Source organism: Rhinichthys klamathensis, unplaced genomic scaffold (assembly GCF_029890125.1).
Source record: "Rhinichthys klamathensis goyatoka isolate OS25496 unplaced genomic scaffold, OSU_Roscu_1.1 h1tg000196l_1, whole genome shotgun sequence".
In the NCBI taxonomy this organism is placed as follows: Eukaryota; Metazoa; Chordata; class Actinopteri; order Cypriniformes; family Leuciscidae; genus Rhinichthys; species Rhinichthys klamathensis.
This window is the reverse complement of record NW_026606722.1, coordinates 2,977,718-2,989,825: the sequence shown is the minus strand read 5'-3', so window position 1 is coordinate 2,989,825 and position 12,108 is coordinate 2,977,718. Positions and strand designations below refer to the sequence as shown.

Sequence of the window (12,108 nt, the reverse complement as noted above, 5' to 3'; positions counted from 1 at the left end):
TTTAAATATACCATGGCCCCCCACCGTCAATTTGGTGTGTGTATAATAAAATCATTTAGTCACTACAATTAAAACTTGAACGTATTTGCTTACTAAATTGTGAGCAGAACGAAAGTTGCAGCAAAGATCAGCAACAGGAGTCAAAATTCATTAATCACGAGAGTGAAGAGCTGACTGGAAAAATTATGACGGAATATTTTGTGTAAAAGCGCCTATATAAGCGAATCTGTCATTTACTCTTTTGTTGTTGTCTTTTCCCTGAAAACCGGAAGCAATCGGTCCCCGATATGGCGCTAATTTTAGTGACACTAAAAAGTATGCGGCTGCACTGGAATTCATAACGGTGCGCGTCCATGGCGACGAGCGAGCAAAACAGAGCGAATGTTTTTTCATTTCTACTTCCATAGAAATTCATTCGAGCGCACTGTGAGCGCCACCACTATAAATGTCCGTGCGGACGTCCTTACTTTACTTTCACTTTTAACTTAGCGATTTAACACGTTTTACACGTCAAATAACCGGTGAGAAAATATTCTCGGAGTCACATAGGCTACCTAATATATTTAAATACAATAGGCCTACCTGATTTTGAACACAAGAGGGCAGTATAGCCCTATGTATTATTTGATATATTTATTTTTTTAACTGAATAGTGCATCCTGGCTGTTTTTAAACTTGTACATTACTCTTAAATTGAAAACAAGAATAAAATGGGTTTAGTTGTGATATTTGTATAATTTTATCTAGAAATAAATGGTGTATAATTAAATTTTTAGAAGATATGAGGCTTTTAGTGTTTATTTTTTTTTTACATGATTTTAATCCCTCGCCATAGCAAAACAATTAGAGATATTCAATAGATATTCACAATTATGCTTCTTTAATGTATTTTCATCATGTTGAAAAAGTTTGGTGGGAATAAAATAAACCACTTAAGAGGAGTGGGTAAAAATGTAGAGCCTGGTTTTGCAAAACATCCACATTAAGACAAAAATAGCCCACTTCCTGTTGGGCTGGCTTAAAGTTGTTTGGCCCGATGAGATCTATATACCGAGTTTCATAATATTACATGCAAGTGTGTTTGATTTATGGACCAAATTTTCTGACGAAGTTTATGGACCAAGTTAATTTAATTAATAAACTAATTATATAAAACTATTTTCAATGCACTACAATTCGACTGGTTATATGCCTTTACTTATTAATACAACTTATTTAAAAAATACAAGGCGTAAGACATTTATTTTCTTTTTTAATGCAGGCCAAACAACACAGCAGTCAAATGGTTAATCTAGCCCCCCTCCCCCTCCCCACACTCACAGACACACACACACACAGAGACGTAGGCTCAGAGAGAGAGAGAGACATAAAATGACAATTTTCAAACCAAAATATCTGACTTCCTGTTGGTTGGAGCTATTGAGTGTAAATTAGAAACTTGTCTGGCTGGAGGAGAACAATACACATACCGATTTTTATTACTGTAGATAAAATTAATCTCCCCACTTTTGACAAAAGGTGGCGCTACTGAGCCCTCAACACGCCCGTTTCTGAAACTTTGCACATGTCTACTGGCTAATAAATGAGATGTGTCTGTCGAGTTTCATGCAATTTTAAGCAATTTCAGGCATGCTAAGAGTCTCAAAAGCATAAAAAAAGAATATTAAAGTTTGATGCGTTGCCACGACAACAGTATCTAAGATATCAAGAATCCATTCACAGGTCTACATCTGCCGTGTGTTTACATTATAGTAGTGAAGTTTGAAGCAAATCGGGTAAAAATAAGAGGGTGATTTCAAAGCATTTAGGAAGTGACACACTTCCTTCTGCCAGTTGGTGGCGCTATAACTTTGACTCACAATAGTCACATCCATGTGATCGGGCTCTTACAACGAACACACTGGTGAAGTTTCATCAAGATCAGTTAATGTATGCAGTAGTTATGACACACTTCCTGTTTCACGTTTCTCGCCATAATTTTGTTTCCTCGCCACGGCCAAACCGTTCGAGATATCAAAAATCCCCTCGCAAACTTTCATCCTCAATGTCTTGACTTCATGCTGACCGAGTTTCGTGCCGTTTGTTTGAATTCTCTAGGAGGAGTATTTCACATTCCATTGCGTGTGTTTTACCAACAACCCTAAATAGCCGACTTCCTGTTGGGCTGGGGTAAAAAGTAAGAGTGTGAAGTATATATGAAACGAGGAGATCTACATGTGTACCGAGTTTCATATTATTACATGCAAGCATGTTTGATTTATGGACCATGTTTTCGGACCCCGTTCCAGGGGGCGCTGTCGAGCCCCCCTGCCACGCCCGGGTACCATCTTCAGCCCGGCCCTGATGGCCGCGGGTTCTGACCAGTGTGCAAAGTTTCAGGAGTTTTTGAGCATGTTAAGGCCTCCAAAAGTGTCCAAAAGGTAGCAGAAAAATAATAAGAATAATAATAATAAAATATAGCTGCGAGCAGCGATTACGGGCCCAAGCCGGTGGCACCGCAACCCCGGTGCCTTTAGTAACCTAAAGGCACCGGAGTGGCGGTGCCGCCGGCTTTGGCCCTTCATCTATATATATATATAAACAAGCCGGTGGCACCGCCACCCTGGTGCCTTAAGGGTTACTGTGCATGACGGGTAATAACTTAACCCCGCTTTGACTGTTGAGAAGATGTGTGCTGTAGAGCTTGCATTGGTGTGGGCTTTGCAAAAGTGTGCATTGAGGGCACATATCATATGCGTGAGCAAACTTCTGAATCCTAAAATGAAAAATGAGACACCCTACGGTCTCCTGGACTTAATGGACACATGAAATAAGTACACAAGATTGAAAGTTATATGAAGTGTGCCAAGACAGAATATTACTTGCCTGATCTGATTAGAAAAAATTGTTTGTGTGTGTGTGTGTGTGTGTGTGTGTGTGTGTGTGTGTGTGTGTGTGTGTGAGAGACGTGATTGAACAATGTAGACATAAAAACATACTCCGTCCTTTTGTTCATACAGGACATTATTCAAACTGCAAACTGTTTACTTATATTTGTGTACAATCGCAATAAAACACAACATTGTGCTTTTGTCAAACTGTAAACTACAAATGTCACCCAACCAAAATCTCTTACACACACACGCACACACACACACACACACACACACACACACACACACACATACACGTAGTTTAAAAGCAAAAAAAAATCTTTTGGACATTCAGCATATTGCATTGGTTTTCATTTCTTGTTCTCGAACAGAGCCCTAATCTGTTTATTTTTTCAGTTACACATTCTACATTGATTAAAAAAGAAAAATCAAATGTGTTTTTATTATATACAGAAATAAATAATCTATCATTCAGATGAGAATAAAGTTAGTGTTAGTTTAAATGTTAAGGAAAACAAATATATGATCTGATATATAGCACATTCATTTAAAATTCATTCAGGTTCAATTACCAAACATACAAATCTTAATGTAATTTAAAGCAAACAATACATTTAAAATATATGGGTTGTATGCCTATTTTTTTATATAAAAAGATATATATCCAAAAAGACAAGGCCTAAACTTTAACAAGGGTTAAACAATCACTGTAACAGACACAATCACACACACACACACACACACACAAACACACAAGTCAAATCACTTACATTTTAGATGCAATATTGACTTTTTTCTGTTTCAGCAGCGAAAATAGTTAAACAAAGATCACAGCAGAACCATCGAGCATCTCACAGCAACGCGTTCTCATTACTGAATGATTCAGCATTTTGAACGAATCGGTTGACTCAAAGATTCAATGACCAATCCATAATCTGTCTCATTCATGAATGACTCAACCGTTCGAACGAATTGTTTGAACGAATGAATCAATGACTCGCTCATTAAGACGGTCGCCTGGCGACACCTAATGACGGTTTAGTGTTATGTTTAAAAGTATCATTCTTCCCAACGATTTTTAATTGACTTATATTTAAAACAATCTCATAACATTATTTAATGCATTGTTATTTTTCAGTGTAAACGATTTAATTTGATCAGCCCTACCTAGGGTAAAAGCCATATAGTGTCTTATTCTAAATAATTGAATTTATTGATCAAATTTACAAATTAAAAATGAAAGATGAAGCATACATTTAATAAGACTGGACCGGGGTGCCCTGCATATATTACAATTTGCAGATTTAAATATACCATTGCCCCCCACCGTCAATTTGATGTGTGTGTTTGTGTGTGTGTGTGTGTGTGTGTGTGTGTTTAATAAAATCATTTAGTCACTACAATTAAAACCTGAACGGGTTTGCTTACTAAATTGTGAGCTGAACGAAAGTTGCAGCAAAGATCAGCAACCGGAGTCAAATTTCATTAATCACGAGTTGAGAGTGAGCGTCTCTCTCTGCTGTGTTATGCTGCATCACACGGGCATTCATAACGCTGCGCGTCCACGACGATGAGCGAGCAGAACAGAGTGAACGTTTTTTAGTTCATTCCTACTTCCATAGGAATTCCCTCGAGCGCTCTGCACGCGCCACCATTATCAATGTCCGTGTGGACGTCCGCGATCGAACAGTGGAAACATTGGCTACTCCGTCATTTTATTCAAGAAGATCATTCAAACTGCAAAGTGTTTACTTATTTTTGGATACTCGCAATCAAACACAACATTGTGATTTTGTAAAATACATTCAAGAAATCCGCCCCCGAAATGGGGCTTCTTTTAAAATGAAACGAAAATGCTCACAGCTGCACGTCTTGTGGAGACGTCCGTTACTTCCGCTTTCAAGTTAGCGACTTTAAAGCCCCCAGCGGAGTCACGGTGGGAAAATATTCCCATAGTAGCATCCCTACAATTTAATACAATTGGCCTACCTGATTTTGAACACAAGAGGGCAGTAAAGCACTGTGAATGATTTTTATTTTTTTATTTTTTTGGCTAAACAACCATTCTGGCTGTTTTTAAACTTAAACATAAATCTTAAATTGAAAAAAAGGAATACAATGGGTTTAGTTCTAATATTAGTATAATTTTATAGAAAAATAAATGGTGTATAATTACATTTTAGAAAGATATGAGACATTTCCTGATTCTCTTTTTGACATAATCCCTCGCCATAGCAAAACCGTTAGAGATATTCAATATCCGTTCACAATTTAGCATCTTTAATGTATTTTCATCAAGTTGAAAAAGTTTTGTAACTGTAGATGAAAGTAACCCCCCCCCCCCACCCACTTTTGTCACAAAAGGTGGCGCTACTGAGCCCCTGCACCACGCCCGTTTCTGAAACTTTGCACATGTCTACTGGCTAATAAATGTGATCTGTCTGTCGAGTTTCATGCAATTTTAAGCAATTTCAGGCATGCTAAGAGTCTCAAAAGCATCCAAAAAGAATATTAAAGTTTGATGCGTTGCCATGGCAACAGTATCTAAGATATCAATAATCCTTTCACAGGTCTACATCTGGCGAGTGTCTACATTATACACATCAAGTTTGAAGCAAATCGGGTAAAAATAAGAGGGTGATTTCAAAGCATTTTGAAAGTGACACACTTCCTGCTGCCAGTTGGTGGCGCTATAACTTTGACTCACAATAGTCACATCCATGTGATCGGCTTCTTACAGCGAACACACTGTTGAAGTTTCATCAAGATCAGTTAATGTATGCAGAAGTTATAACACACTTCCTGTTTCCATTATTCGCCATAAATTCGTTTCCTCGTCACGGCCAAACCGTTCGAGATATCAGAAATCCCCTGGCAAATTTTCATCCTCAATGTCTTGACATCATGCTGACCGAGTTTCGTTGCGATTGGTTGAATTCTCTAGGAGGAGTATATCGAATTCCAGGGGCATACGCTTCCAAACAAACCATAATAGCCGACTTCCTGTTGGGCTGGGGTAAAAAGTAAAAGTACAAAGGATATATGAACCGATGAGATCTATATGTGTACCGAGTTTCATATTATTACATGGAAGCGTGTTTGATTTATGGACCAAGTTTTCGGACCCCGTTCCAGGGGGCGCTGTCGAGCCCCCCTGCCACGCCCGGGTACCAGCTTCAGCCCGGCCCTGATGGCCGCGGGTTCTGACCAGTGTGCAAAGTTTCAAGAGTTTTCGTGCACGTTAAGAGCCCCAAAAGTGCCCGAATAGTCGATAAAATAATAATAATAATAATAATAAATATAGCTGCGAGCAGCGATTACGGGCCCAAGCCGGTGGCACCGCAACCCCGGTGCCTTTAGTTACCTAAAGGCACCGGGGTGGCGGTACCACCGGCTTTGGCCCTTCATCGCTGCTCGCAGCTATATTTATATATATATATATATATATATATATATATATATATATATATAAAGCCGGTGGCACCGCCACCCTGGTGCCTTTAGGGTTATTGTGCACGACGTGCAAAAACGTAACCCTGCTTTGACTGTCGAAAAGAAGTGTGCTGTAGAGCTTGTATCAGTGTGGGCTCTGCAAAAGTGTGCATTGAGGGCACATATCAACCACAAAGTATGCGAGAGCAACCTTCTGAAAGGTCAGGTCTACATCCAGGTCTACATCTGCCGTGTGTTTACATCATAGTAGTGAAGTTTGAAGCAATCAGGTGATTTCAAAGCTTTTTGAAAGTGACAGATTTCCTGCTGCCAGTTGGTGGCGCTATAACCGGGGTGGCGGTGCCGCCGGCTTTGGCCCTTTCATCGCTGCTCGCAGCTATATTTATATATATACACACACAAACACACACACACACACACATATATATATATATATATATATATATATATATATATATATATATATATATACATAAATATATATATATTGTTTTTTTAAGAGACAAGACAGAATATTACTTGCCTGATCTGATTAGAAAAATAGTGTTTGTGTGTGTGTGTGTGTGTGTGTGTGTGTGTGTGTGTTTGTGTGTGTGTGTGTGTGTGTGGCGTAATTGAACAATGTAGACATAAAAACATACTCCGTCCTTTTGTTCATACAGGACATTATTCAAACTGCAAAGTGTTTACTTATATTTGTGTACACTTGCAATAAAACACAACATTGTGCTTTTGTCAAGCTATAAACTCTTGTCAAACTGTAAACTACAACTGTCACCCAACCAAAATCTCTTACACACACACACACACACACAGTTTAAAAGCAAAAAATATCAAACAATCCTATTTAAAAACAGTCTGTGGGAGCCATCTTTTGGACATTCATCATATCGCATTGGTTTTCATTTCTTGTCATCAAACAGAGCCCTAATCTGTTTATTTTTTCAGTTACACATTCTACATTGATTAAAAAAGAAAAATCAAATGTGTTTTTATTTTATACAGAAATAAATAATCTATCATTCAGATGAGAATAAAGTTAGTGTTAGTTCAAATTTTAAGGAAAACAAATATATGATCTGAAATATAGCACATTCATTTAAAATTCATTCAGGTTCAATTACCAAACATACAATCTTAATGTAATTTAAAGCAAACAATACATTTAAAATATATGGGTTGTATGACTATTTTTTAATATAAAAAGATATATATCCAAAAAGACAAGGCCTAAAGTTTAACAAGGGTTAAACTCTTATCACTGTAACAGACACAATCACACACACAATCACACACACACACACACAAGTCAAATCACTTACATTTTACATGCAATATTGACTTTTTTTCTGTTTCAGCAGCGAAAATAGTTAAACAAAGATCACAGCAGAACCATCGCGCATCTCACAGCAACGCGTTCTCATTACTGAATGATTCAGCATTTTGAACGAATCGGTTGACTCAAAGATTCAATGACCAATCAATCCATAAACATCTATCTCATTCATGAATGACTCAGTCGTTCAAACGAATGAATCAATGACTCGCTCATTAAGACGGTCGCCTGGCGACACCTAATGACGGTTTAGTGTTATGTTTAAAAGTATCATTCTTTCCAACGATTGTTAATTAACTCATATTTGAAACATAAGCTATATTTATATATATACATACATATACACACACATACACAAAAATAAAATAAAAACACATTTGAAACGTGTTTGCTTACTAAATTGTGAGCTGAACGAAAGTTGCAGCAAATATCAGCAACAGGAGTCAAATTTCATTAATCACGAGAGTGAAGAGCTGACTGAAAAGATGATGATGGAATAGGCTATTTTATGTAAAAACGCCTATTTAAGCGAATCTGTCATTGTACTCTTTTATTGTTGTGTTTTCCGTGAAAAATAATAGACTATTGAACTCACAATTCAAGCAATCGGCCCCCGAAATTGCACTAATTTTAGTGACACTAAAAAGTATGCGGCTGCACTGGCATTCATAATGGTGCGCGTCCATGGCGACGAGCGAGCAGAACAGAGCGAACGTTTAGTTAATTTCTACTTCCATAGGAATTCATTCGAGCGCCACCATTTCAATGTCTGTGCGGACGTCCATATTATACTTTCGCTTTCAAGTTAGTGTTTTTAAACCCCCCAGCGGGAGGTTTACACAATTGGTTTACACAATCACACGTTGATTAACCGGTGGGAAAATATTCCCATAGTAACATCCCTAATATATAAATATTTATAAATTCAATAGGCCTACCTGATTTTGAACACAAGAGGGCAGTATAGCACTATATATGATTTGGATTATTATCATTTTTGACTAAACAACCATTCTGGCTGTTTTTAAACTTAAAAATAATTCTTAAATTGAAAAAAAGGAATAAAATGGGTTTAGTTCTAATATTTGTATAATTTTATATAAAAATAAATGGTGTATAATTACATTTTAGAAAGATATGAGACATGCCCTGATTCTTTTTTTGACATTACTTGAATCCCTCAACCATAGCAAAACCGTTTGAGATATTCAATATCTGTTCACAATTTAGCATCTTCAATGTATTTTCATCATGTTGAAAAAGTTTGGCATGAATAAAATAAACTACTTAGGAGGAGTAGCTAAAAACTCAGAATCTGAAATCCACATTCAAACCAAAATATCTGACTTCCTGTTGGTCGTAGCTAATTACGGTAAATTAGAAAGTTGTCCGGCTCGAAGAGTACAATATACATATCGAGTTTTGTTACTGTAGATAAAACTAACCCCCCCACTTTTGTCAAAAGCATTTAGAAAGTGACACACTTCCTGCTGCCAGTTGGTGGCGCTATAACTTTGACTCACAATAGTCACATCCATGTGATCGGCCTCTTACAGCGAACATACTGTTGAAGTTTCATCAAGATCAGTTAATGTATGCAGAAGTTATAACGCACTTCTTGTTTGTTGTTTCTCGCCATAAATTCGTTTCCTCGCCACGGCCAAACCGTTCGAGATATCAAAAATCCCCTCGCAAACTTTCATCCTCAATGTCTTGACTTCATGCTGACCGAGTTTCGTGCCGTTTGTTTGAATTCTCTAGGAGGAGTATTTCACATTCCATTGCGTGTGTTTTACCAACAACCCTAAATAGCCGACTTCCTGTTGGGCTGGGGTAAAAAGTAAGAGTGTGAAGTATATATGAAACGAGGAGATCTACATGTGTACCGAGTTTCATATTATTACATGCAAGCGTGTTTGATTTATGGACCATGTTTTCGGACCCCGTTCCAGGGGGCGCTGTCGAGCCCCCCTGCCACGCCCGGGTACCATCTTCAGCCCGGCCCTGATGGCCGCGGGTTCTGACATGTGTGCAAAGTTTCAGGAGTTTTTGAGCATGTTAAGGCCTCCAAAAGTGTCCAAAAGGTAGCAGAAAAATAATAATAATAATAATAATAATAATAATAATAATAATAATAAATAATCCTAAGGAAAACAATAGGGCCTTCGCCCTTTGGGCTTGGGCCCTAATAATCCTAAGGAAAACAATAGGGCCTTCGCCCTTTGGGCTTGGGCCCTAATAATTTAAAGAGGAGGCTTATATTGAGCTTTTAAGATTTACCTAAGATTTATTTATATGTAGCCTACATATATTTTTGCTATTTTAATAAAAAGGTTACAATTACAACAACAATTAAAATTAACTATATTTCAAATGTAATCTTTCTTTGTATTATATACTAAAGTATACATTTTATCATACATATTTCACAGTTGCGGATTAATTAGTTTGAATATAGCTTACAATCGAACAAACACTAATAACATCTTAGCAACAAGCTTATTTGATGTGGCAGTATTTTACAGTAAAAACGACATCTTGTCTTTCATATGTAACATATCGTTTTTATGATTAGGACATATAAATGTTAATTTGCAGTTTAATACGTTGCTTATACAAAAATATTTTATTTCAACATATTTCAGTCGATTTTTACTCATCTCAGTATTGGAATATAGTTAGGTAAAAGCTGTTAATTCATTCACACACAACAACGCGATTCAAACAGTCTTTTTGTTTACAAACACTATTCCATATCGCGATTAGAACAAAGCACTTGAAAATAAAGAATGTACCTATTTCCTCGGCTGGATCCGTTGCTCCTCCAAATGAAACTACCTGTAGCCTACTTCTGAGGTAATTTTTTCCAGGATTATTATTAAGATAGTACTATTATTCCTCACAGCATCGTAATATGAGTCTCTTTCGGTGGGTTATCCAGCTGATGTGGGCGTGGATCGCCTCAGAGCATTTGTGTTTGAATAGAGCGCGCGCTCCGTGGGCGTGGTCAAATTAACTTTAATGAGCTGAGACGAGAACGACTATCATCTCTCTCTCTTTTCGTACAGATTACATAAAATGAGAAAAATTTTTTTTTATATAAATTACTTCATTTAAAAGAAGATAATTCAGGCTTCATGCCTGTGTGCCTGTATACCTGTTTGACTGAGTATTTGCAGAGTTACAGTTCATTTTTCGGACGCGTTTGAGAATGGACTTCACTGACAGAGAGAACGCAGAACGCGCATCATGTTTATTTTCCTTTATTAGGCGAAAAGCACAACACTTTGTTTTTATTATGAGGTTCCACAAAAAAAATACAAACTTAACAGGATCGAATGATGTACAACACTTATATGTAAGATCAAAATTAACAGAGTAATTTGAGTCTCTTTTGCACTGATAAGGAAAAAAGTCAGCTGGTATCGCCGGCGAGACCGCCGACCCCAGAGAGTTAAAATAAAACTTAAATAAAAAGCTTTTACATTTAGCTTTAAAGTGCTGTAGTCAGATCAAACAAACAATTATGCTAAATGTGGTTTAATGACTACTTCAGCAGGTTGACTGTTGAAATGTGAACTCGACTGGGCATATTGAACTCCCTCAAAACATATACTAATGTCATAGAAGAACCCTTGCAAAATTATTTTAAATAGATTTTAAAAAGCCACCACTACTGGTAACATGATCTATGGTTAGATTGATTTGTTTAGATCCAGTGAAGTCGTTCATAGGCGTAATTTGCGGGTATCTCCAGTTAACTAGCAGAGCATTCATTTAGTTCGCTATTAAATAAGAGATCTGTTGTTTTTGAAATCAAGCTGAGCGCTCGTTGCCGCTGCTATGTGTCATGGATACAGTTCTCTGTCGCTCGCGCAGTCTTCACTCGGACGCGCGCTTCAATCTATCGCCGTTGTGGAGACTCCGGTGAAATCACAAAATAAAATGCACACAAATGTGATGAACATATTCGGTTTTGATGAGAGAGAGAAAAAACTATACGAGTGCGGTTTAGAACCCGTAACCTCTGACACGCTTGGCAAAAGATCTACAGAACTCAAACATAAGATCTGCAGATCGATCATGCATTTATTTACGGGTTGAGCAGAGAGGCTGCACAGTTTGACCAGCGGGCGGCAAGAACTTGCAATGTAACTATTTATCAGACCGGCCCTCGCGGCCTCGAAACACTACCGGACCACCGGTAAAAGTCACGACTCACCCGATTGCCACTCCGCCCGTGCACGCCATTAAAAAAAATACATGAATCGATTTTTGGAATTCTATGAATCGATTCTGAATCGGTAAAGATTGAATCGCGATTCAAATGTGAATCGATTTTTTTTGCACACCCCTAGTATTTATGGCCGGTAAATTTTCTGAAGTCACCGGCCATTGGCAGGTGTTGCAAACAGTTTTAGGCCCTGGGTTTATACCTGGTCTGCA

General features: G+C 37.7%; 1 protein-coding gene across 3 annotated transcripts in view; it reads left to right on the top strand.

Moving 5' to 3' along the window:
* LOC130096056 (disks large-associated protein 2-like) overlaps positions 1 to 12,108 on the top strand; it is a 155,485-nt gene that overhangs the window by 69,209 nt on the left and 74,168 nt on the right. The gene's annotated exons all lie outside the window — the stretch shown is intronic.